This window comes from Somniosus microcephalus, chromosome 21, assembly GCF_052327205.1.
Source record: "Somniosus microcephalus isolate GS21.2 chromosome 21, FLI_Smic_1.0, whole genome shotgun sequence".
Lineage (NCBI taxonomy): Eukaryota > Metazoa > Chordata > Chondrichthyes > Squaliformes > Somniosidae > Somniosus > Somniosus microcephalus.
The window spans coordinates 5899527-5926879 of NC_141007.1; the positions used below are offsets into that span (position 1 = coordinate 5899527).

General features: G+C 60.2%; 2 protein-coding genes across 2 annotated transcripts in view; both read right to left on the reverse strand.

The window, feature by feature from the left end:
• Nucleotides 1–27353, reverse strand: part of mrps7 (mitochondrial ribosomal protein S7) — a 1172241-nt gene that overhangs the window by 757866 nt on the left and 387022 nt on the right. The window lies entirely within an intron of this gene.
• The window catches only part of LOC147102564 (epsin-3-like), a 108171-nt gene that overhangs the window by 79814 nt on the left and 1004 nt on the right, over nucleotides 1–27353 (reverse strand). The window lies entirely within an intron of this gene.

Consider the following 27353-nt stretch of genomic DNA (forward strand, 5'->3'; position numbering starts at 1 on the left):
CCCTAACTGACCGCTCAGTGCCACATCCCTAACTGACCGCTCAGTGCCACATCCCTAACTGACCGCTCAGTGCCACAAACCTAACTGACCGCTCAGCGCCACATCCCTAACTGACCGGTCAGCACAACATCCCTAACTGACCGCTCAGTGCCACATCCCTGACCGCTCAGTGCCACATCCCTAACTGACCGCTCAGTGCCACATCCCCAACTGACCGCTCAGTGCCACATCCCTATCTGACCGCTCAGCGCCACATCCTTAACTGACCGCTCAGTGCCACATCCCGAACTGACCGCTCAGCGCCACATCCCTAACTGCCCGCTCAGTGCCACATCCCTAACTGACCGCTCAGTGCCACATCCCTAACTGACTGCTCAGTGCCACATCCCTGACCGCTCAGCGCCACATCCCTAACTGACCGCTCAGTGCCACATCCCCAACTGACCGCTCAGTGCCACATCCCTAACTGACCGCTCAGCGCCACATCCTTAACTGACCGCTCAGTGCCACATCCCGAACTGACCGCTCAGCGCCACATCCCTAACTGCCCGCTCAGTGCCACATCCCTAACTGACCGCTCAGTGCCACATCCCTAACTGACTGCTCAGTGCCACATCCCTGACCGCTCAGTGCCACATCCCTAACTGACCGCTCAGTGCCACATCCCTAACTGGCCGCTCAGTGACCGCTCTCTCTAACTGACCGCTCAGCGCCACACCCCTAACTGACCGCTCAGTGCCACATCCCTAACTGACCGCTCAGTGCCACATCTCTAACTGACCGCTCAGTGCCACATCCCTAACTGACCGCTCAGTGCCACATCCCTAAGTGACCGCTCAGTGCCACATCCCTAACTGACCGCTCAGTGCCACATCCCTAACTGGCCAGTCAGTGCCACATCCCTAACTGACCGCTCAGTGCCCGCTCTCGCTAACTGACCGCTCAGTGCCACATCCCTAACTGACCGCTCAGTGCCACATCCCTAACTGACCGCTCAGTTCCCGCTCTCTCTAACTGACCGCTCAGCGCCACATCCCTATCTAACTGCTCAGTGCCACATCCCTAACTGACCGCTCAGTGCCACATCCCTAACTGACCGCTCAGCGCCACATCCCTAACTGACCGCTCAGTGCCACATCCCTAACTGACCGCTCAGTGCCACATCCCTAACTGACCGCTCAGTGCCCGCTCTCTCTAACTGACCGCTCAGCGCCACATCCCTAACTGACCGCTCAGTGCCACATCTCTAACTGACCGCTCAGTGCCACATCCCTAACTGACCGCTCAGTGCCACATCCCTAACTAACGCTCTGTGCCACATCCCTAACTGACCGCTCAGCACCACATCCCTAACTGACCGCTCAGTGCCACATCCCTAACTGACCGCTCAGCGCCACATCCCTAACTGACCGCTCAGTGCCACATCCCTAACTGGCCGCTCAGCGCCACAACCCTAACTGACCGCTCAGCGCCACATCCCTAACTGACCGCTCAGCGCCACATCCCTAACTGACCGCTCAGTGCCACATCCCTAACTGACCGCTCAGTGCCACATCCCTAACTGACCGCTCAGTGCCCGCTCTCTCTAACTGACCACTCAGCGCCACATCCCTAGCTGACCGCTCAGTGCCACATCCCTGACCGCTCAGTGCCACATCTCTAACTGACCGCTCAGCGCCACATCCCTAACTGACCGCTCAGTGCCACATCCGTAACTGACCGCTCAGCGCCACATCCCTAACTGACCGCTCAGTGCCTGCTCTCTCTAACTGACCACTCAGTGCCACATCCCTAACTGACCGCTCAGCGCCACATTCCTAACTGACCGCTCAGTGCCCGCTCTCTCTAACTGACCGCTCAGCGCCACATCCCTAACTGACCGCTCAGTGCCACATCCCTAACTGACCGCTCAGTGCCACATCCCTAACTGACCGCTCAGTGCCACATCCCTAACTGACCGCTCAGTGCCACAACCCTAACTGACCGCTCAGTGCCACATCCCCAACTGACCGCTCAGTGCCACATCCCTAACTGACCACTCAGTGCCACATCCCTAACTGACCGCTCAGTGCCACATCCCTAACTGACCGCTCAGTGCCTCATCCCTAACTGACCGCTCAGTGCCACTTCCCTAACTGACCGCTCAGCGCCACATCTCTAACTGACCGCTCAGCACCACATCCCTAACTGACCGCTCAGTGCCACATCCCTAACTGACCGCTCAGTGCCACATCCCTAACTGACCGCTCAGTGCCACATCCCTAACTGACCGCTCAGCGCCACATCCCTAACTGACCGCTCAGGGCCCGCTCTCTCTAATTGACCGCTCAGTGCCACATCCCTAACTGACCGCTCAGTGCCACATCTCTAACAGACCGCTCAGCGCCACATCCCTAACTGACCGCTCAGTGCCACATCCCTAACTGACCGCTCAGTGCCACATCCCTAACTGACCGCTCAGTGCCACATCCCTAACTGACCGCTCAGTGCCACATCCCTAACTGACCGCTCAGTGCCACATCCCTAACTGACCACTCAGTGCCACATCCCTAACTGACCGCTCAGCGCCACATCCCTAAATGACCGCTCAGTGCCCGCTCTCTCTAACTGACCACTCAGCGCCACATCCCTAACCGACCGCTCAGTGGCACATCCCTAACTGACCGCTCAGTGCCACATCCCTAACTGACCGCTCAGTGCCACATCCCTAACTGACCGCTCAGTGCCACATCCCTAACTGACCGCTCAGTGCCACATCCCTAACTGACCAGTCAGTGCCACATCCCTAACTGACCACTCAGTGCCACATCCCTAACTGACCAGTCAGTGCCACATCCCTAACTGACCGCTCAGTGCCACATCCCTAACTGACCGCTCAGTGCCACATCCCTAACTGACCGCTCAGCGCCACATCCCTAACTGACCGCTCAGTGCCACATCCCTAACTGACCGCTCAGTGCCACATCCCTAACTGACCGCTCAGCGCCACATCCCTAACTGACCGCTCAGTGCCACATCCCTAACTGACCAGTCAGTGCCACATCCCTAACTGACCGCTCAGTGCCACATCCCTAACTGACCGCTCAGTGCCACATCCTTAACTGACCGCTCAGCGCCACATCCCTAACTGACCGCTCAGTGCCACATCCCTAACTGACCGCTCAGTGCCACATCCCTAACTGACCGCTCAGTGCCCGCTCTCTCTAACTGACCGCTCAGCGCCACATCCCTAACTAACCGCTCAGTGCCACATCCCTAACTGACCGCTCAGTGCAACATCCCGAACTGACCGCTCAGTGCCACATCCCTAACTGACCGCTCAGCGCCACATCCCTAACTGACCGCTCAGTGCCACATCCCTAACTGACCGCTCTGTGCCACATCCCTAACTGACCGCTCAGTGCCACATCCCTAACTGACCGCTCAGTGCCACATCCCTAACTGACCGCTCAGTGCCACATCCCTAACTGACCGCTCAGCGCCACATCCCTAACTGACCGCTGAGTGCCCGCTCTCTCTAACTGACCGCTCAGCGCCACACCCCTAACTGACCGCTCAGTGCCACATCCCTAACTGACCGCTCAGTGCCACATCTCTAACTGACCGCTCAGTGCCACATCCCTAACTGACCGCTCAGTGCCACATCCCTAACTGACCGCTCAGTGCCACATCCCTAACTGACCGCTCATTGCCACAACCCTAACTGACCAGTCAGTGCCACATCCCTAACTGACCGCTCAGTGCCCGCTCTCGCTAACTGACCGCTCAGTGCCACATCCCTAACTGCCGCTCAGTGCCACATCCCTAGCTGACCGCTCAGTGCCCGCTCTCTCTTGCTGACCGCTCAGCGCCACATCCCTAACTAACCGCTCAGTGCCACATCCCTAACTGAACGCTCAGTGCCACATCACTAACTGACCGCTCAGTGCCACAAACCTAACTGACCGCTCAGCGCCACATCCCTAACTGACCGCTCAGTGCCACATCCCTAACTGACCGCTCAGTGCCACATCCCTAACTGACCACTCAGTGCCACATCCCTAACTGACCGCTCAGTGCCACATCCCTAACTGACCGCTCAGTGCCACATCCCTAACTGACCGCTCAGTGCCACATCCCTAACTGACCACTCAGTGCCACATCCCTAACTGACCGCTCAGGGCCACATCCCTGACCGCTCAGTGCCACATCCCTAACTGACCGCTCAGTGCCACATCCCCAACTGACCGCTCAGTGCCACATCCCTAACTGACCGCTCAGTGCCACATCCCTAACTGACCACTCAGTGCCACATCCCTAACTGACCGCTCAGTGCCACATCCCTAACTGACCGCTCAGTGCCACAAACCTAACTGACCGCTCAGCGCCACATCCCTAACTGACCGGTCAGCACAACATCCCTAACTGACCGCTCAGTGCCACATCCCTGACCGCTCAGTGCCACATCCCTAACTGACCGCTCAGTGCCACATCCCCAACTGACCGCTCAGTGCCACATCACTAACTGACCGCTCAGCGCCACATCCCTAACTGACCGCTCAGTGCCACATCCCGAACTGACCGCTCAGCGCCACATCCCTAACTGCCCGCTCAGTGCCACATCCCTAACTGACCGCTCAGTGCCACATCCCTAACTGACTGCTCAGTGCCACATCCCTGACCGCTCAGTGCCACATCCCTAACTGACCGCTCAGTGCCACATCCCTAACTGACCGCTCAGCGCCACATCCCTAACTGGCCGCTCAGTGACCGCTCTCTCTAACTGACCGCTCAGCGCCACACCCCTAACTGACCGCTCAGTGCCACATCCCTAACTGACCGCTCAGTGCCACATCTCTAACTGACCGCTCAGTGCCACATCCCTAACTGACCGCTCAGTGCCACATCCCTAACTGACCGCTCAGTGCTACATCCCTAACTGACCGCTCAGTGCCACATCCCTAACTGGCCAGTCAGTGCCACATCCCTAACTGACCGCTCAGTGCCCGCTCTCGCTAACTGACCGCTCAGTGCCACATCCCTAACTGACCGCTCAGTGCCACATCCCTAACTGACCGCTCAGTTCCCGCTCTCTCTAACTGACCGCTCAGCGCCACATCCCTAACTAACTGCTCAGTGCCACATCCCTAACTGACCGCTCAGTGCCACATCCCTAACTGACCGCTCAGTGCCACATCCCTAACTGACCGCTCAGCGCCACATCCCTAACTGACCGCTCAGTGCCACATCCCTAACTGACCGCTCAGTGCCACATCCCTAACTGACCGCTCAGTGCCCGCTCTCTCTAACTGACCGCTCAGCGCCACATCCCTAACTGACCGCTCAGTGCCACATCTCTAACTGACCGCTCAGTGCCACATCCCTAACTGACCGCTCAGTGCCACATCCCTAACTAACGCTCTGTGCCACATCCCTAACTGACCGCTCAGCGCCACATCCCTAACTGACCGCTCAGTGCCACATTCCTAACTGACCGCTCAGTGCCACATCCCTAACTGACCGCTCAGCGCCACATCCCTAACTGACCGCTCAGCGCCACATCCCTAACTGACCGCTCAGCGCCACATCCCTAACTGACCGCTCAGTGCCACATCCCTAACTGGCCGCTCAGCGCCACAACCCTAACTGACCGCTCAGCGCCACATCCCTAACTGACCGCTCAGCGCCACATCCCTAACTGACTGCTCAGTGCCACATCCCTAACTGACCGCTCAGTGCCACATCCCTAACTGACCGCTCAGTGCCCGCTCTCTCTAACTGACCACTCAGCGCCACATCCCTAGCTGACCGCTCAGTGCCACATCCCTGACCGCTCGGTGCCACATCTCTAACTGACCGCTCAGCGCCACATCCCTAACTGACCGCTCAGTGCCACATCCGTAACTGACCGCTCAGCGCCACATCCCTAACTGACCGCTCAGTGCCTGCTCTCTCTAACTGACCACTCAGTGCCACATCCCTATCTGACCGCTCAGCACCACATTCCTAACTGACCGCTCAGTGCCCGCTCTCTCTAACTGACCGCTCAGCGCCACATCCCTAACTGACCGCTCAGTGCCACATCCCTAACTGACCGCTAAGTGCCACATCCCTAACTGACCACTCAGTGCCACATTCCTAACTGACCGCTCAGGGCCACATCCCTAACTGACCGCTCAGTGCCACATCCCTAACTGACCAGTAAGTGCCACATCCCTAACTGACCGCTCAGTGCCACATCCCTAACTGAACGCTCAGTGCCACATCCCTAACTGACCACTCAGTGCCACATCCCTAACTGACCGCTCAGTGCCACATCTCTAACTGACCGCTCAGCGCCACATCTCTAACTGACCGCTCAGTGCCACATCCCTAACTGACCGCTCAGTGCCACATCCCTAACTGACCACTCAGTGCCACATCCCTAACTGACCGCTCAGTGCCCACTCTCTCTAACTGACCGCTCAGCGCCACATCCCTAACCGCTCAGTGCCACATCCCTAACTGACCGCTCTGTGCCACATCCCTAACTGACCGCTCAGCGCCACATCCCTAACTGACCGCTCAGTGACCGCTCTCTCTGACCGCTCAGCGCCACACCCCTAACTAACCGCTCAGTGCCACATCCCTAACTGACCGCTCAGTGCCACATCCCTAACAGTGCCACATCTCTAACTGACCGCTCAGTGCCACATCCCTAACTGACCGCTCAGTGCCACATCCCTAACTGACCAGTCAGTGCCACATCCCTAACTGACCGCTCAGTGCCCGCTCTCGCTAACTGACCGCTCAGTGCCACATCCCTAACTGACCGCTCAGTGCCACATCCCTAACTGACCGCTCAGTGCCCGCTCTCTCTAACTGGCCGCTCAGCGCCACATCCCTAACTAACCGCTCAGTGCCACATCCCTAACTGACCGCTCAGTGCCACATCCCTAACTGACCGCTCAGTGCCACATCCCTAACTGACCACTCAGCGCCACATCCCTAACTGACCGCTCAGTGCCACATCTCTAACTGACCGCTCAGCGCCACACCCCTAACTGACCGCTCAGTGCCACATCCCTAACTGACTGCTCAGTGCCACATCGCTAACTAACCGCTCAGCGCCACATCCCTAACTGACCGCTCAGTGCCACATCCCTAACTGACCGCTCAGTGCCACATCCCTAACTGACCGCTCAGTGCCACATCCCTAACTGACCGCTCAGTGCCACATCCCTAACTGACCGCTCAGTGCCACATCCCTAACTGACCGCTCAGCGCCACATCCCTAACTGACCGCTCAGTGCCACATCCCTAACTGACCGCTCAGTGCCACATCCCTAACTGACCGCTCAGTGCCACATCCCTAACTGACCGCTCAGCGCCACAACCCTAACTGACCGCTCAGCGCCACATCCCTAACTGACCGCTCAGCGCCACATCCCAAACTGACCGCTCAGCGCCACATCCCTAACTGACCGCTCAGCGCCACATCCCTAACTGACCGCTCAGTGCCACATCCCTAACTGACCGCTCAGCGCCACATCCCTAACTGACCGCTCAGTGCCACATCCCTAACTGACCGCTCAGCGCCACATCCCTAACTGACCGCTCAGCGCCACATCCCTAACTGACCGCTCAGTGCCACATCCCGAACTGACCGCTCAGCGCCACATCCCTAACTGACCGCTCAGTGCCACATCCCTAACTGACCGCTCAGTGCCACATCCCTAACTGACCGCTCAGTGCCACATCCCTAACTGACCGCTCAGTGCCACATCCCTAACTGACCGCTCAGTGCCCGCTCTCTCTAACTGACCGCTCAGCGCCACATCCCTAACTGACCGCTCAGTGCCACATCCCTAACTGACCGCTCAGTGCCACATCTCTAACTGACCGCTCAGCACCACACCCTAACTGACCGCTCAGTGCCACATCCGTAACTGACCGCTCAGCGCCACATCCCTAACTGACCGCTCAGCGCCACATCCCTAACTGACCGCTCAGTGCCTGCTCTCTCTAACTGACCATTCAGTGCCACATCCCTAACTGACCGCTCAGCGCCACATTCCTAACTGACCGCTCAGCGCCACATCCCTAACTGACCGCTCAGTGCCACATCCCTAACTGACTGCTCAGTGCCACATCCCTAACTGACCGCTCAGTGCCACATCCCTAACTGACCGTTCAGTGCCACATCCGTAACTGACCGCTCAGTGCCACATCCCTAACTGACCAGTCAGTGCCACATCCCTAACTGACCGCTCAGTGCCACATCCCTAACTGACCGCTCAGTGCCACATCCCTAACTGACCACTCAGTGCCACATCCCTAACTGACCAGTCAGTGCCACATCCCTAACTGACCGCTCAGTGCCACATCCCTAACTGACCGCTCAGTGCCACATCCCTAATTGACCGCTCAGTGCCACATTCCTAACTGACCGCTCAGTGCCACATCCCTAACTGACCGCTCAGCGCCACATCCCTAACTGACCGCTCAGTGCCCGCTCTAACTGACCGCTCAGTGCCCGCTCTCTCTAACTGACCGCTCAGCGCCACATCCCGAACTGACCGCTCAGTGCCACATCCCTAACTAACCGCTCAGTGCCACATCCCTAACTGACCGCTCAGTGCCACATCCCTAACTGACCGCTCAGCGCCACATCCCTAACTGACCGCTCAGTGCCAGATCCCTAACTGACCGCTCTGTGCCACATCCCTAACTGACCGCTCAGTGCCACATCCCTAACTGACCGCTCAGTGCCACATCCCTAACTGACCGCTCAGTGCCACATCCCTAACTGACCGCTCAGCGCCACATCCCTAACTGACCGCTGAGTGCCCGCTCTCTCTAACTGACCGCTCAGCGCCACACCCCTAACTGACCGCTCAGTGCCACATCCCTAACTGACCGCTCAGTGCCACATCTCTAACTGACCGCTCAGTGCCACATCCCTAACTGACCGCTCAGTGCCACATCCCTAACTGACCGCTCAGTGCCACATCCCTAACTGACCGCTCATTGCCACAACCCTAACTGACCAGTCAGTGCCACATCCCTAACTGACCGCTCAGTGCCCGCTCTCGCTAACTGACCGCTCAGTGCCACATCCCTAACTGCCGCTCAGTGCCACATCCCTAGCTGACCGCTCAGTGCCCGCTCTCTCTTGCTGACCGCTCAGCGCCACATCCCTAACTAACCGCTCAGTGCCACATCCCTAACTGAACGCTCAGTGCCACATCACTAACTGACCGCTCAGTGCCACAAACCTAACTGACCGCTCAGCGCCACATCCCTAACTGACCGCTCAGTGCCACATCCCTAACTGACCGCTCAGTGCCACATCCCTAACTGACCACTCAGTGCCACATCCCTAACTGACCGCTCAGTGCCACATCCCTAACTGACCGCTCAGTGCCACATCCCTAACTGACCGCTCAGTGCCACATCCCTAACTGACCACTCAGTGCCACATCCCTAACTGACCGCTCAGGGCCACATCCCTAACTGACCGCTCAGTGCCACATCCCTAACTGACCACTCAGTGCCACATCCCTAACTGACCGCTCAGTGCCACAAACCTAACTGACCGCTCAGCGCCACATCCCTAACTGACCGGTCAGCACAACATCCCTAACTGACCGCTCAGTGCCACATCCCTGACCGCTCAGTGCCACATCCCTAACTGACCGCTCAGTGCCACATCCCCAACTGACCGCTCAGTGCCACATCCCTAACTGACCGCTCAGTGCCACATCCCTAACTGACCACTCAGTGCCACATCCCTAACTGACCGCTCAGTGCCACATCCCTAACTGACCGCTCAGTGCCACAAACCTAACTGACCGCTCAGCGCCACATCCCTAACTGACCGGTCAGCACAACATCCCTAACTGACCGCTCAGTGCCACATCCCTGACCGCTCAGTGCCACATCCCTAACTGACCGCTCAGTGCCACATCCCCAACTGACCGCTCAGTGCCACATCACTAACTGACCGCTCAGCGCCACATCCCTAACTGACCGCTCAGTGCCACATCCCGAACTGACCGCTCAGCGCCACATCCCTAACTGCCCGCTCAGTGCCACATCCCTAACTGACCGCTCAGTGCCACATCCCTAACTGACTGCTCAGTGCCACATCCCTGACCGCTCAGTGCCACATCCCTAACTGACCGCTCAGTGCCACATCCCTAACTGACCGCTCAGCGCCACATCCCTAACTGGCCGCTCAGTGACCGCTCTCTCTAACTGACCGCTCAGCGCCACACCCCTAACTGACCGCTCAGTGCCACATCCCTAACTGACCGCTCAGTGCCACATCTCTAACTGACCGCTCAGTGCCACATCCCTAACTGACCGCTCAGTGCCACATCCCTAACTGACCGCTCAGTGCTACATCCCTAACTGACCGCTCAGTGCCACATCCCTAACTGGCCAGTCAGTGCCACATCCCTAACTGACCGCTCAGTGCCCGCTCTCGCTAACTGACCGCTCAGTGCCACATCCCTAACTGACCGCTCAGTGCCACATCCCTAACTGACCGCTCAGTTCCCGCTCTCTCTAACTGACCGCTCAGCGCCACATCCCTAACTAACTGCTCAGTGCCACATCCCTAACTGACCGCTCAGTGCCACATCCCTAACTGACCGCTCAGTGCCACATCCCTAACTGACCGCTCAGCGCCACATCCCTAACTGACCGCTCAGTGCCACATCCCTAACTGACCGCTCAGTGCCACATCCCTAACTGACCGCTCAGTGCCCGCTCTCTCTAACTGACCGCTCAGCGCCACATCCCTAACTGACCGCTCAGTGCCACATCTCTAACTGACCGCTCAGTGCCACATCCCTAACTGACCGCTCAGTGCCACATCCCTAACTAACGCTCTGTGCCACATCCCTAACTGACCGCTCAGCGCCACATCCCTAACTGACCGCTCAGTGCCACATCCCTAACTGACCGCTCAGTGCCACATCCCTAACTGACCGCTCAGCGCCACATCCCTAACTGACCGCTCAGTGCCACATCCCTAACTGACCGCTCAGCGCCACATCCCTAACTGACCGCTCAGTGCCACATCCCTAACTGGCCGCTCAGCGCCACAACCCTAACTGACCGCTCAGCGCCACATCCCTAACTGACCGCTCAGCGCCACATCCCTAACTGACTGCTCAGTGCCACATCCCTAACTGACCGCTCAGTGCCACATCCCTAACTGACCGCTCAGTGCCCGCTCTCTCTAACTGACCACTCAGCGCCACATCCCTAGCTGACCGCTCAGTGCCACATCCCTGACCGCTCGGTGCCACATCTCTAACTGACCGCTCAGCGCCACATCCCTAACTGACCGCTCAGTGCCACATCCGTAACTGACCGCTCAGCGCCACATCCCTAACTGACCGCTCAGTGCCTGCTCTCTCTAACTGACCACTCAGTGCCACATCCCTAACTGACCGCTCAGCACCACATTCCTAACTGACCGCTCAGTGCCCGCTCTCTCTAACTGACCGCTCAGCGCCACATCCCTAACTGACCGCTCAGTGCCACATCCCTAACTGACCGCTAAGTGCCACATCCCTAACTGACCACTCAGTGCCACATTCCTAACTGACCGCTCAGGGCCACATCCCTAACTGACCGCTCAGTGCCACATCCCTAACTGACCAGTAAGTGCCACATCCCTAACTGACCGCTCAGTGCCACATCCCTAACTGAACGCTCAGTGCCACATCCCTAACTGACCACTCAGTGCCACATCCCTAACTGACCGCTCAGTGCCACATCTCTAACTGACCGCTCAGCGCCACATCTCTAACTGACCGCTCAGTGCCACATCCCTAACTGACCGCTCAGTGCCACATCCCTAACTGACCACTCAGTGCCACATCCCTAACTGACCGCTCAGTGCCCACTCTCTCTAACTGACCGCTCAGCGCCACATCCCTAACCGCTCAGTGCCACATCCCTAACTGACCGCTCTGTGCCACATCCCTAACTGACCGCTCAGCGCCACATCCCTAACTGACCGCTCAGTGACCGCTCTCTCTGACCGCTCAGCGCCACACCCCTAACTAACCGCTCAGTGCCACATCCCTAACTGACCGCTCAGTGCCACATCCCTAACAGTGCCACATCTCTAACTGACCGCTCAGTGCCACATCCCTAACTGACCGCTCAGTGCCACATCACTAACTGACCAGTCAGTGCCACATCCCTAACTGACCGCTCAGTGCCCGCTCTCGCTAACTGACCGCTCAGTGCCACATCCCTAACTGACCGCTCAGTGCCACATCCCTAACTGACCGCTCAGTGCCCGCTCTCTCTAACTGGCCGCTCAGCGCCACATCCCTAACTAACCGCTCAGTGCCACATCCCTAACTGACCGCTCAGTGCCACATCCCTAACTGACCGCTCAGTGCCACATCCCTAACTGACCACTCAGCGCCACATCCCTAACTGACCGCTCAGTGCCACATCTCTAACTGACCGCTCAGCGCCACACCCCTAACTGACCGCTCAGTGCCACATCCCTAACTGACTGCTCAGTGCCACATCGCTAACTAACCGCTCAGCGCCACATCCCTAACTGACCGCTCAGTGCCACATCCCTAACTGACCGCTCAGTGCCACATCCCTAACTGACCGCTCAGTGCCACATCCCTAACTGACCGCTCAGCGCCACATCCCTAACTGACCGCTCAGTGCCACATCCCTAACTGACCGCTCAGCGCCACATCCCTAACTGACCGCTCAGTGCCACATCCCTAACTGACCGCTCAGTGCCACATCCCTAACTGACCGCTCAGTGCCACATCCCTAACTGACCGCTCAGCACCACAACCCTAACTGACCGCTCAGCGCCACATCCCTAACTGACCGCTCAGCGCCACATCCCAAACTGACCGCTCAGCGCCACATCCCTAACTGACCGCTCAGCGCCACATCCCTAACTGACCGCTCAGTGCCACATCCCTAACTGACCGCTCAGCGCCACATCCCTAACTGACCGCTCAGTGCCACATCCCTAACTGACCGCTCAGCGCCACATCCCTAACTGACCGCTCAGCGCCACATCCCTAACTGACCGCTCAGTGCCACATCCCGAACTGACCGCTCAGCGCCACATCCCTAACTGACCGCTCAGTGCCACATCCCTAACTGACCGCTCAGTGCCACATCCCTAACTGACCGCTCAGTGCCACATCCCTAACTGACCGCTCAGTGCCACATCCCTAACTGACCGCTCAGTGCCCGCTCTCTCTAACTGACCGCTCAGCGCCACATCCCTAACTGACCGCTCAGTGCCACATCCCTAACTGACCGCTCAGTGCCACATCTCTAACTGACCGCTCAGCACCACACCCTAACTGACCGCTCAGTGCCACATCCGTAACTGACCGCTCAGCGCCACATCCCTAACTGACCGCTCAGCGCCACATCCCTAACTGACCGCTCAGTGCCTGCTCTCTCTAACTGACCATTCAGTGCCACATCCCTAACTGACCGCTCAGCGCCACATTCCTAACTGACCGCTCAGCGCCACATCCCTAACTGACCGCTCAGTGCCACATCCCTAACTGACTGCTCAGTGCCACATCCCTAACTGACCGCTCAGTGCCACATCCCTAACTGACCGTTCAGTGCCACATCCGTAACTGACCGCTCAGTGCCACATCCCTAACTGACCAGTCAGTGCCACATCCCTAACTGACCGCTCAGTGCCACATCCCTAACTGACCGCTCAGTGCCACATCCCTAACTGACCACTCAGTGCCACATCCCTAACTGACCAGTCAGTGCCACATCCCTAACTGACCGCTCAGTGCCACATCCCTAACTGACCGCTCAGTGCCACATCCCTAATTGACCGCTCAGTGCCACATTCCTAACTGACCGCTCAGTGCCACATCCCTAACTGACCGCTCAGCGCCACATCCCTAACTGACCGCTCAGTGCCCGCTCTAACTGACCGCTCAGTGCCCGCTCTCTCTAACTGACCGCTCAGCGCCACATCCCGAACTGACCGCTCAGTGCCACATCCCTAACTAACCGCTCAGTGCCACATCCCTAACTGACCACTCAGTGCCACATCCCTAACTGACCACTCAGTGCCACATCCTTAACTGACCGCTCAGTGCCACATCCCTAACTGACCGCTCAGTGCCACATCCCTAACTGACCGCTCAGCGCCACATCCCTAACTGACCGCTCAGTGCCCGCTCTCTCTAACTGACCACTCAGTGCCACATCTCTAATTGACCGCTCAGCACCACATCCCTAACTGGCCGCTCAGTGCCACATCCCTAACTGACCGCTCAGTGCCACATCCCTAACTGACCGCTCAGTGCCACATCCCTAACTGACCGCTCAGTGCCACATCCCTAACTGACCACTCAGTGCCACATCTCTAATTGACCGCTCAGCACCACATCCCTAACTGACCGCTCAGTGCCACATCCCTAACTGACCACTCAGTGCCACATCCCTAACTGACCGCTCAGTGCCACATCCCTGACCGCTCAGCGCCACATCCCTAACTGACCGCTCAGAGCCACATCCCTAACTGACCGCTCAGTGCCACATCCCTAAGTGACCGCTCAGTGCCACATCCCTAACTGACCAGTCAGTGCCACATCCCTAACTGACCGCTCAGTGCCACATCCCTAACTGACCGCTCAGTGCCACATCCCTAACTGACCGCTCAGTGCCACATCCCTAACTGACCGCTCAGTGCCACATCCCTAACTGACCACTCAGTGCCACATCCCTAACTGACCAGTCAGTGCCACATCCCTAACTGACCGCTCAGTGCCCACTCTCTCTAACTGACCGCTCAGCGCCACATCCCTAACTAACCGCTCAGTGCCACATCCCTAACTTACCGCTCAGTGCCCGCTCTCTAACTGACCGCTCAGTGCCACATCCCTAACTGACCGCTCAGTGCCATATCCCTAACTGACCGCTCAGTGCCACATCCCTAACTGACCGCTCAGTGCCACATCCCTAACTGACCGCTCAGTGCCACATCCCTAACTGACCAGTCAGTGCCCGCACTCTAACTGACCGCTCAGTGCCCGCACTCTCTAACTGACCACTAAGTGCCACATCCCTAACTGACCGCTCAGTGCCCGCTCTCACTAACTGACCGCTCAGTGCCCACTCTCTCTCTCCGACCACTCAGTGCCCGCTCTCACTAACTGACCGCTCAGTGCCCGCTCTCTCTCGCTGACCGCTCAGTGCCTGCTCTCTCTCTGACCGCTCAGTGCCCGCTGTCTCTCTCCGACCGCTCCGTGCCCGCTCTCTCTCTCTGACCGGTCAGTGCCCGCTCTCTCTCTAACTGACCGCTCAGTGCTCACTCTCTCTCTCTCTCTCTGACCGCTCAGTGCCCGCTCTCTCTCGCTGACCACTCAGTGCCCGCTCGCTCTGACCGCTCAGTGCCCGCTCTCTCTCTGACCGCTCAGTGCCTGCTCTCTCTCGCTGACCGCTCAGTGCCCGCTCTCTCTCTGACCGCTCAGTGCCCGCTCTCTCTCTCCGACCACTCAGTGCCCGCTCTCTCTCTCTGACCGGTCAGTGCCCGCTCTCTCTCTAACTGACCGCTCAGTGCCCACTCTCTCTCTCTCTTTGACCGCTCAGTGCCCGCTCTCTCTGACCGCTCAGTGTTCGCTCTCTCTCTGACCGCTCAGTGCCCGCTCTCTCACTCTCTGACCGCTCAGTGCCTGCTCTCTCTAACTGACCAGTCAGTGCCCGCTCTCTCTAACTGACCTGCGCAGTGCCACATCCCTAACTGACCAGTCAGTGTCCGCTCTCTAGCTGACCGTTCAGTGCCCACTCTCTCTCTAACTGACCGCTCAGTGCCCACTCTCTCTGACTGACCACTCGGTGCCCGCTCTCTCTCTCTCTCTCTCCGACCGCTCAGTGCCCACTCTCTCTCTAACTGACCGCTCAGTGCCCACTCTCTCTGACTGACCGCTCGGTGCCCGCTCTCTCTCTCTCTCTCTCCGACCGCTCAGTGCCTGCTCTCTCTAACTTACCGCTCAGTGCCCGCTCTCTCTCTAACTGACCGCTCAGTGCCCGCTCTCTCTAACTGACCGCTCAGTGCCCGCTCTCTCTCTAACTGACCACTCAGTGCCCGCTCTCTCTAACTGACCGCTCAGTGCCCGCTCTCTCTAACTGACCAGTCAGTGCCCGCTCTCTCTAACTGACCGCTCACTGCCCGCTCACTCTCTAACTGACCGCTCAGTGCCCGCTCTCTCTCTAACTGACCGCACAGTGACCGCTCTCTCTGACTGATTGCTCGGTGTCCGCTCTCTCTGACTGACCGCTCGGTGCCCGCTCTCTCTCTCTGACCGCTCGGTGCCCGCTCTCTCTCTAACTGACCGCTCAGTGCCCGCTCTCTCTCTCCGACCGCTCAGTGCCCGCTCTCTCTCCGACCGCTCAGTGCCCGCTCTCTTGCTGACCACTCAGTGCCTGCTCTCTCTCCGACCGCTCAGTGCCCGCTCTCTCTCCGACCGCTCAGTGCCCGCTCTCTCTCTGACCGCTCAGTGCCTGCTCTCTCTCCGACCGCTCAGTGCCCGCTCTCTCTCCGACCGCTCAGTGCCCGCTCTCTCTCTGACCGCTCAGTGCCTGCTCTCTATCTGACCGCTCAGTGCCCGCTCTCTCGCTGACCGCTCAGTGCCCGCTCTCTCTCTGACCGCTCAGTGCCCGCTCTCTCTCGCTGACCGCTCAGTGCCCGCTCTCTCTCTGACCGCTCAGTGCCCGCTCTCTCTCGCTGACCGCTCAGTGCCCGCTCTCTCTCTCTGACCGCTCAGTGCCCGCTCTCTCTCGCTGACCGCTCAGTGCCCGCTCTCTCTCTGACCACTCAGTGCCTGCTCTCTCTCTGACCGCTCAGTGCCTGCTCTCTCTCTGACCGCTCAGTGCCTGCTCTCTCTCGCTGACCGCTCAGTGCCCGCTCTCTCTCTGACCACTCAGTGCCTGCTCTCTCTCTGACCGCTCAGTGCCCGCTCTCTCTCTGACCGCTCAGTGCCCGCTCTTTCTCCACCTGACCGCTCAGTGCCCGCTCTCTCTAACTGACCGCTCAGTGCCACATCCCTAACTGACCAGTCAGTGCCCGCTCTCTAACTGACCGCTCAGTGCCTGCTCTCTCTCTGACCGCTCAGTGCCCGCTCTCTCTCTCTGACCGCTCAGTGCCCGCTCTCTCTCTCTGACCGATCAGTGCCTGCTCTCTCTGACCGCTCAGTGCCTGCTCTCTCTCTAACTGACCGCTCAGACCCGCTCTCTCTCTCTGACCGCTCAGTGCCTGCTCTCTCTCTGACCACTCAGTGCCCGCTCTCTCTCTCTGACCACTCAGTGCCCGCTCTCTCTCTAACTGACCGCTCAGTGCCTGCTCTCTCTCTGACCACTCAGTGCCCGCTCTCTCTCTCTGACCGCTCAGTGCCCGCTCTCTCTCTCTGACCACTCAGTGCCCGCTCTCTCTCTCTGACCGCTCAGTGCCCGCTCTCTCTCTCTGACCGCTCAGTGACCGCTCTCTCTCTGACTGCTCAGTGCCCGCTCTCTCTCGCTGACCGCTCAGTGCCCGCTCTTTCTCTGACCGCTCAGTACCCGCTCTCTCTCTAACTGACCGCTCAGTGCCCACTCTCTCTCTCTCTCTCTGACCGCTCAGTGCCCGCTCTCTCTCTGACCGCTCAGTGCCCGCTCTCTCTCTCTCTCTCTGACCGCTCAGTGCCCGCTCTCTCCCTGACCGGTCAGTGCCCGCTCTCTCTCTCTGACCGCTCAGTGCCCGCTCTCTCTCTGACCGCTCAGTGCCCGCTCTCTCCCTGACCGGTCAGTGCCCGCTCTCTCTCTCTGACCGCTCAGTGCCTGCTCTCTCTCGCTGACCGCTCAGTGCCTGCTCTCTCTCACTGACTGCTCAGTGCCCGCTCTCTCTCTGACCGCTCAGTGCCCGCTCTCTCTCTCCGACCGCTCAGTGCCCGCTCTCTCTCTCTGACCGGTCAGTGCCCGCTCTCTCTCTCCGACCGCTCAGTGCCCACTCTCTCTCTCTCTCTGACCGCTCAGTGCCCGCTCTCTCTCGCTGACCGCTCAGTGCCCGCTCTCTCTGACCACTCAGTGCCCACTCTCTCTCTGACCACTCAGTGCCCGCTCGCTCTCTCTCTGACCGCTCAGTGCTTGCTCTCTCTAACTGACCAGTCAGTGCCCGCTCTCTGACTGCTCAGTGCCCACTCTCTCTCTAACTGACCGCTCAGTGCCCACTCTCTCTGACTGACCGCTCGGTGCCCGCTCTCTCTCTCTCTCTCTCCGACCGCTCAGTGCCCACTCTCTAACTGACCGCTCAGTGTCCACTCTCTCTGACTGACCGCTCGGTGCCCGCTCTCTCTCTCTCTCTCTCTCTCCGACCGCTCAGTGCCTGCTCTCTCTAACTGACCGCTCAGTGCCCGCTCTCTCTCTAACTGACCGCTCAGTGCCCGCTCTCTCTCTAACTGACCGCTCAGTGCCTGCTCTCTCTAACTGACCGCTCAGTGCCCACTCTCTCTCTAACTGACCGCACAGTGACCGGTCTCTCTGACTGACTGCTCAGTGCCCGCTCTCTCTGACTGACCGCTCGGTGCCCGCTCTCTCTCTCTGACCGCTCTCTCTCTAACTGACCGCTCAGTGCCCGCTCTCTCTCTAACTGACCGCTCAGTGCCCGCACTCTCTCTCTAACTGACCGCTCAGTGCCCGCTCTCTCTCTCTCTCTCTGACCGCTTAGTGCTCGCTCTCTCTCTCTGACTGCTCAGTGCCCGCTCTCTGACTGCTCAGTGCCCGCTCTCTCTCTGACCGCTCAGTGCCCGCTCTCTCTCTGTGACCGCTCAGTGCCCGCTCTCTCTCTGACCGCTCAGTGCCCGCTCTCTCTCTCTGACCGCTCAGTGCCCGATCTCTCTCTCTGACCGCTCAGTGCCCGCTCTCTCTCTCTGACCGCTCAGTGCCCGCTCTCTCTCTGTGACCGCTCAGTGCCCGCTCTCTCTCTCTGACCGCTCAGTGCCCGCTCTCTGACCGCTCAGTGCCCGCTCTCTCTCTGACCGCTCAGTGCCCGCTCTTTCTAACTGACCGCTCACTGCCTGCTCTCTCTCTCTCTCTCTGTGACCTGTCAGTGCCTGCTCTCTCTAACTGACCGGTCGGTGCCCGCCCTCTCTCTCTGACCGCTCAGTGCCCGCTCACTCTCTCTCTGACCACTCAGTGCCAGCTCTCTCTCTAACTGACTGACCGCTCAGTGCCAGCTCTCTCTCTAACTGACTGACCGGTCAAACAGAGAGAGCAGGCACTGAGCGATCAGAGAGCGAGCGGGCACTGAGCGGTCAGAGAGAGAGAGAGTGGGCACTGAGCGGTCAGAGAGAGAGAGAGAGCAGGCACTGAGCAGTCAGAGAGAGTGAGAGTGGGCACTGAGCGGTCAGAGAGAGAGAGAGAGCGGGCACTGAGCGGTCAGAGAGAGAGAGAGCAGGCACTGAGCGGTCAGAGAGAGAGAGCGGGCACAGAGCGGTCAGAGAGAGAGAACGGGCAGTGAGTGGTCAGTTAGCGAGAGAGCGGGCACTGAGTTGTCAGTAAGAGAGAGAGAGCAGGCACTGAGCGGTCAGTCAGAGAGAGAGCGGGCACTGAGCGGTCAGTCAGAGAGAGAGAGCGGGCACTGACTGGTCAGTGCCAGCTCTCTCTCTAACTGACCGCTCAGTGCCCACTCTCTCTCTAACTGACCGCTCAGTGCCCGCTCTCTCTCTCTGACCGCTCAGTGCCCGCTCTCTCTCTCTGACCGCTCAGTGCCCGCTCTATCGGACTGACCGCTCAGTGCCAGCTCTCTCTGACTGACCGGTCAGTGCCAGCTCTCTCTCTAACTGACCGCTCAGTGCCCACTCTCTCTCTAACTGACCGCTCAGTGCCCGCTCTCTCTCTAACTGACCGCTCAGTGCCCACTCGCCCTCTCTCTCTGACCGCTCAGTGCTCGTTCTCTCTGACTGACCGGTCAGTTCCAGCTCTCTGTAACTGACCGCTCAGTGCCCACTCTCTCTCTAACTGACCGCTCAGTGCCCGCTCTCTCTCTCTGACCGCTCAGTGCCCGCTCTCTCTCTCTGACCGCTCAGTGCCCGCTCTCTCGGACTGACCGCTCAGTGCCAGCTCTCTCTCTAGCTGACTGCTCAGTGCCCGTTCGCTCTCTCTCTGACCACTCAGTGCCCGCTCTCTCACTCTGACCGCTCAGTGCCCGCTCTCTCGGACTGACCGCTCAGTGCCAGCTCTCTCTCTAGCTGACCGCTCAGTGCCAGCTCTCTCTCTAGCTGACCGCTCAGTGCCCGCTCGCTCTCTCTCTGGCCGCTCAGTGCTCATTCTCTCTGACTGACCACTCAGTGCCCACTCTCTCGGACTGACCGATGCTGGCCAGTATAAGCACTGTTGGAGGGAGGTGGGCGGGGCGATAACACAGCTCTACGAGTGCAGAGCCAATCACGTGCAAGCCTGAAGACGCAGCCAGAATCCAGAGTGTAAATGCAGCGGTACTGCCCTCTGCAGGCAGGGACTCTCTCGACAGGAGGGCAGGTCAGAGTCAGCCCAATAACTTGCAATCTTCACTCCCACCGGGTGAGGCTCCAGAGTCCACACGGGACTGCAGTGTTGCTGAGTTTACTCTCCGGGGTGGCTGGGATTGGCAGGCCTCTCTCTAACTGACTGCTCAGTGCTGGCTCTATCTGACTTCAGTGCCCGCTCTCTCTCTCTGACCGCTCAGTGCCCGCTCTCTCTCTCTGACCGCTCAGTGCCCGCTCTCTGACCGGTCAGTGCCCGCTCTCTCTCTCTGACCGCTCAGTGCCCACTTTCTCTCTAACTGACTGCTCAGTGCCCGCTCTCTCTCTAATTGACCGCTCAGTGCCCGCTCTCTCTAACTGACCGCTCAGTGCCCGCTCTCTCTCTAACTGACCGCTCAGTGCCCGCTCTCTCTCTGACTGACCGCTCAGTGCCCGCTCTCCCTCTAACTGACCGCTCAGTGCCTGCTCTCTCTCTTACTGACAACTCAGTGCCCGCTCTCTCGCTAACTGACCGCTCAGTGCCCGCTCTCTCTAACTGACCGCTCAGTGCCCGCTCTCTCTCTAACTGACCGCTCAGTGCCCGCTCTCTCTAACTGACCGCTCAGTGCCTGCTCTCTCTCTGACTGACCGCTCAGTGCCCGCTCTCTCTCTGACTGACCGCTCAGTGCCTGCTCTCTCTCTGACTGACCGCTCAGTGCCCGCTCTCTCTCTGACTGACCGCTCAGTGCCTGCTCTCTCTCTGACTGACCGCTCTGTGCCCGCTCTCTCTCTGACTGACCGCTCAGTGCCCGCTCTCTCTCTGTCTCTGACCGGTCAGTGCCCAGTCTCTCTCTGACTGATCGGTCAGTGCCCACTCTCTCTCTGACCGCTCAGTGCCCGCTCTCTCTCTGACTGACCGCTCAGTGCCCGCTCTCTCTCTGTCTCTGACTGGTCAGTGCCCAGTCTCTCTCTGACTGATCGGTCAGTGCCCGCTCTCTCTCTCTGACCGCTCAGTGCCCACTCTCTCTCTGACCGCTCAGTGCCCGCTCTCTCTCTGACTGACCGCTCAGTGCCCGCTCTCTCTCTGACTGACCGCTCAGTGCCTGCTCTCTCTCTCTTACTGACAACTCAGTGACCGCTCTCTCGCTAACTGACCGCTCACTGCCCGTTCTCTCTCTCTGACTGCTCAGTGCCCGCTCTCTCTCTGACCGCTCAGTGCCCGCTCTCTCTCTCTGACCGCTCAGTGCCCGCTCTCTCTCTCTGACCGCTCAGTGCCCGCTCTCTCTCTGACCGCTCACTGCCCGCTCTCTCTCTCTGACCGCTCAGTGCCCACTCTCTCTCTGACCGCTCAGTGCCCGTTCTCTCTCTCTGACCGCTCACTGCCCGCTCTCTCTCTCTGACCGCTCAGTGCCCGCTCTCTCTCTCTGACCGCTCAGTGCCCGCTCTCTCTCTCTGACCGCTCAGTGCCCGCTCTCTCTCTCTCTGACCGCTCAGTGCCCGCTCTCTCTGACCGCTCAGTGCCCGCTCTCTCTGACCACTCAGTGCCCGCTCTCTCTCTCTCTGACCGCTCAGTGCCCGCTCTCTCTCTCTGACCGCTCAGTGCCCGCTCTCTCTCTGACCGCTCAGTGCCCGTTCTCTCTCTCTGGCCGCTCACTGCCCGCTCTCTCTCTCTGACCGCTCAGTGCCCGTTCTCTCTCTCTGGCCGCTCACTGCCCGCTCTCTCTCTCTGACCGCTCAGTGCCCGCTCTCTCTCTCTGACCACTCAGTGCCCGCTCTCTCGCTAACTGACCGCTCACTGCCCGTTCTCTCTCTCTGACCGCTCAGTGCCCGCTCTCTCTCTCTGACCGCTCAGTGCCCGCTCTCTCTCTCTGACCGCTCAGTGCCCGCTCTCTCTCTCTGACCGCTCAGTGCCCGCTCTCTCTCTGACCGCTCAGTGCCTGTTCTCTCTCTCTGGCCGCTCACTGCCCGCTCTCTCTCTCTGACCGGTCAGTGCCCAGTCTCTCTCTGGCCGCTCACTGCCCGCTCTCTCTCTCTGACCGCTCAGTGCCCGCTCTCTCTCTCTGACCGCTCAGTGCCCGCTCTCTCGCTAACTGACCGCTCACTGCCCACTCTCTCTCTCTGACCGCTCAGTGCCCGCTCTCTCTCTCTGACCGCTCACTGCCCGCTCTCTCTCTCTGACCGCTCAGTGCCCACTCTCTCTCTCTGACCGCTCAGTGCCCGCTCTCTCTCTCTGACCGCTCAGTGCCCGCTCTCTCTCTCTGACCGCTCAGTGCCCGCTCTCTCTCTCTCTGACCGCTCATGCACTCCATGACAGTCTGCACACTAAACTCATGTGAAAGAATGACTCCGGACGTCCCAAAGAGCTCCACAGCCAACGAAGTACTTTATTTGAAGTGCAGTCGCTGTTGTAATGTGGGAAACGCAGCAGCCAATTTGTGCACAGCAAGCTCCCACAAACAGCAAAATGGTCATGACTGGATAATCTGTTTTAGTGAGGGATAAATATTGGCACCAGGGAGAACTCCCCTGCTCTTCTTTGAATCGTGCCGTGGGATCTTTTACACCCACCTTGAGAAGGCAGACAGGGCCTCGGTTTAATGCCTCACCTTAAAGACGGCACCTCCGACAGTGCAGCACTCTGTCAGCACTGCGCTGGAGTGTCAGCCTGGATTTTGTGTTCAACTCTCTAGGGTGGGATTTAAACAACCTCTGGGTGCGATCTTGTCAGCCCTGGGGAGGCGGGACTGCCAGGAAAATGGCAGAATCTTGGGGCGGTGCCCATCCCGCCTCCGTGCCATTTTACCAGGAGGCGGGTCCCCAACCCGCGCCGGGTCCCGTCTCCTCGAGGCAGGAAGGGGATTACAGCCACTTAACTGCCCGTTAACAGGTAGTTAAGAGGGTTATCCCTATTTTTCCAACTGAGGCGTGGGCTTCCCGCCAGGGTCACCGAGGCGAGCAGTGGGTCTGTGGGGGTCGGAGGGGTGCAAAAGGGCGCTGTGAAGGTGAGTGATGGGTGCAAGTGTGGAGAGGTAAGTGTGTGAGGTGAGTGGAAAGTGATAGAAAATGTTTACTTACCTTTGTTTCTTCCTGCAGGCTTCAACAGTTGGGGATGCGGAGAGTCTCGCATCTCCGCGGCAGAGGTGACAGAATGGTTGCTGCATTCTCCAAGGCAACAACCATCTAATTTCTGCTAAAGAAAGAGGTTTGGTGAGCCTTGAATACAAGGACTCATCAAACTACAGAGAATGTCCGTGTTTGACAGCTTCACAGAGCTGTTAAATGATGACAATTCATCAGATGAAACGTCATACGCTGACGTTCTCTGTAACCGGCTTCCTCCTAATTGGCCTGCTCGTCCCGCTGGGACACGGTCAATCAAGGAAAAATACCGTGGGTTGGCCACAAGTCGATGGAGGCGGGACTAAAACCTGACAAGCAGCAGACCCGCCTCCAACGCGCCCCCATTGACAAAACCGCCCCCCTCTGACCCAGAGGCGAGAGTGCTACCAACTGCGCTAAGGTGAGGCACTCGTGGTGAGGCACTGGCGGGCGGCTGCAGACAGTAACTGTCTTCAGGGGTGTGGGCGGTAATTGGCCAAAGGAGGACTTGGATTATTCCAGCGGCAGGGAGCCTGGGTGGATCCTTTCATTCTTGTTCGAAACATGAAGTAAGAATAATGCTCACTGTCTCCCTCTGCTCCAACTGACATTCCGATGCAGGTGTGCTTCATTTATAAAAAGTTAGACAGTAGAAACTGAGGGTAGGAGAAGGAGCAGGAGGAGGGGCCCAGCTTAACCCCGCCCCCACATGGCGGAGCAGGAGGAGGGGCCCAGCTTAACCCAGCCCCCACATGGCGGAGCAGGAGGAGGGGCCCAGCTTAACCCAGCCCCCACATGGCGGAGCAGGAGGAGGGGCCCAGCTTAACCCCGCCCCCACATGGCGGAGCAGGAGGAGGGGCCCAGCTTAACCCCGCCCCCACATGGCGGAGCAGGAGGAGGGGCGTAGCTTAAACCCACCCCCACATGGCGGAGCAGGAGGAGGGGCGCAGCTTAACCCCGCCCCCACATGGCGGAGCAGGAGGAGGGGCGCAGCTTAACCCCGCCCCCACATGGCGGAGCAGGAGGAGGGGCGTAGCTTAACCCCACCCCCACATGGCGGAGCAGGAGGAGGGGCGCAGCTTAACCCCGCCCCCACATGGCGGAGCAGGAGGAGGGGCCCAGCTTAACCCCGCCCCCACATGGCGGAACAGGAGGAGGGGTCCATCTTAACCCCGCCCCCACATGGCGGAGCAGGAGGAGGGGCCCAGCTTAACCCCGCCCCCACATGGCGGAGCAGGAGGAGGGGCCCAGCTTAACCCAGCCCCCACATGGCGGAGCAGGAGGAGGGGCCCAGCTTAAACCCGCCCCCACATGGCGGAGCAGGAGGAGGGGACGAGCTTAACCCCGCCCCCACATGGCGGAGCAGGAGGAGGGGCGTAGCTTAAACCCACCCCCACATGGCGGAGCAGGAGGAGGGGCCCAGCTTAACCCCGCCCCCACATGGCGGAGCAGGAGGAGGGGCGCAGCTTAACCCCGCCCCCACATGGCGGAGCAGGAGGAGGGGCGTAGCTTAACCCCACCCCCACATGGCGGAGCAGGAGGAGGGGCGCAGCTTAACCCCGCCCCCACATGGCGGAGCAGGAGGAGGGGCCCAGCTTAACCCCGCCCCCACATGGCGGAACAGTAGGAGGGGTCCATCTTAACCCCGCCCCCACATGGCGGAGCAGGAGGAGGGGCCCAGCTTAACCCCGCCCCCACATGGCGGAGCAGGAGGAGGGGCCAGCTTAACCCCGCCCCCACATGCAGAGCAGGAGGAGGGGCCCAGCTTAACCCCACCCCCACATGGCGGAGCAGGAGGAGGGGCCCAGCTTAACCCCGCCCCCACATGGCAGAGCAGGAGGAGGGGCGCAGCTTAACCCCGCCCCCACATGGCGGAGCAGGAGGAGGGGCGTAGCTTAACCCTGCCCCCACATGGCGGAGCAGGAGGAGGGGCCCAGCTTAACCCCGCCCCCACATGGCGGAGCAGGAGGAGGGGCCCAGCTTAAACCCGCCCCCACATGGCGGAGCAGGAGGAGGGGACGAGCTTAACCCCGCCCCCACATGGCGGAGCAGGAGGAGGGGCGTAGCTTAAACCCACCCCCACATGGCGGAGCAGGAGGAGGGGCCCAGCTTAACCCCGCCCCCACATGGCGGAGCAGGAGGAGGGGCGCAGCTTAACCCCGCCCCCACATGGCGGAGCAGGAGGAGGGGCGTAGCTTAACCCCACCCCCACATGGCGGAGCAGGAGGAGGGGCGCAGCTTAACCCCGCCCCCACATGGCGGAGCAGGAGGAGGGGCCCAGCTTAACCCCGCCCCCACATGGCGGAACAGTAGGAGGGGTCCATCTTAACCCCGCCCCCACATGGCGGAGCAGGAGGAGGGGCCCAGCTTAACCCCGCCCCCACATGGCGGAGCAGGAGGAGGGGCCAGCTTAACCCCGCCCCCACATGCAGAGCAGGAGGAGGGGCCCAGCTTAACCCCGCCCCCACATGGCGGAGCAGGAGGAGGGGCCCAGCTTAACCCCGCCCCCACATGGCAGAGCAGGAGGAGGGGCGCAGCTTAACCCCGCCCCCACATGGCGGAGCAGGAGGAGGGGCGTAGCTTAACCCTGCCCCCACATGGCGGAGCAGGAGGAGGGGCCCAGCTTAACCCCGCCCCCACATGGCGGAGCAGGAGGAGGGGCCCAGCTTAACCCCGCCCCCACATGGCGGAGCAGGAGGAGGGGCCCAGCTTAACCCCGCCCCCACATGGCGGAGCAGGAGGAGGGGCCCAGCTTAACCCCGCCCCCACATGGCAGAGCAGGAGGAGGGGCCCAGCTTAACCCCGCCCCCACATGGCGGAACAGGAGGAGGGGCCCAGCTTAACCCCGCCCCCACATGGCGGAACAGGAGGAGGGGCCCAGCTTAACCCCGCCCCCACGTGGCGGAACAGGAGGAGGGGTCCATCTTAACCCCGCCCCCACATGGCGGAGCAGGAGGAGGGGCCCAGCTTAACCCCGCCCCCACATGGCGGAGCAGGAGGAGGGGCCCAGCTTAACCCCGCCCCCACATGCAGAGCAGGAGGAGGGGCCCAGCTTAACCCCGCCCCCACATGGCGGAGCAGGGGGAGGGGCCCAGCTTAACCCCGCCCCACATGCCGAGCAGGAGGAGGGGCCCAGCTTAACCCCACCCCCACATGGCGGAGCAGGAGGAGGGGCCCAGCTTAACCCCGCCCCCACATGCAGAGCAGGAGGAGGGGCCCAGCTTAACCCCACCCCCACATGGTGGAGCAGGGGGAGGGGCCCAGCTTAACCCCACCCCCACATGGCGGAGCGGCCGAGCACAGGGACAGGAAGCTTCACCCTGTGAGCCACTTGTTTCTGTTTTCCAATGTTCTCCACTAATTTGAAAGGACTGATGATCAGCCAATGCTTCCCCCGCCGGTGGATTTCGTTGTATTCACTGAGACCCAATGGCCCCAGGCAGCGGAACAGTTTATCCGACACTCCAGTGTAGGCGAGCGGGCCTGAATGGCGCTACCAGTGGGCCTCAGGACATTGGGCTGGGGGGTTGGGGGAGGGCTGTGGTTCCGGGGGAGCGGGGCAGGGGGCGGGGGTCCTGGTAGGGCGGGGCTGGTGTCCTGGGGGGCAGGGCCGGGTTCCGGGAGGAGCCAGGCCGGTGTCCCGGTGGAGCGGGGTCCCGGGGGCGGGGTCCCGGGGGCCCTGGGGGGCTGGACCGGGGTCCGGGGGGGGGGCAGGCCGGTGTCCCGGGGGGGGGCGGGGTCCCGGGGGGGCAGGGGTCCTGGGGGATG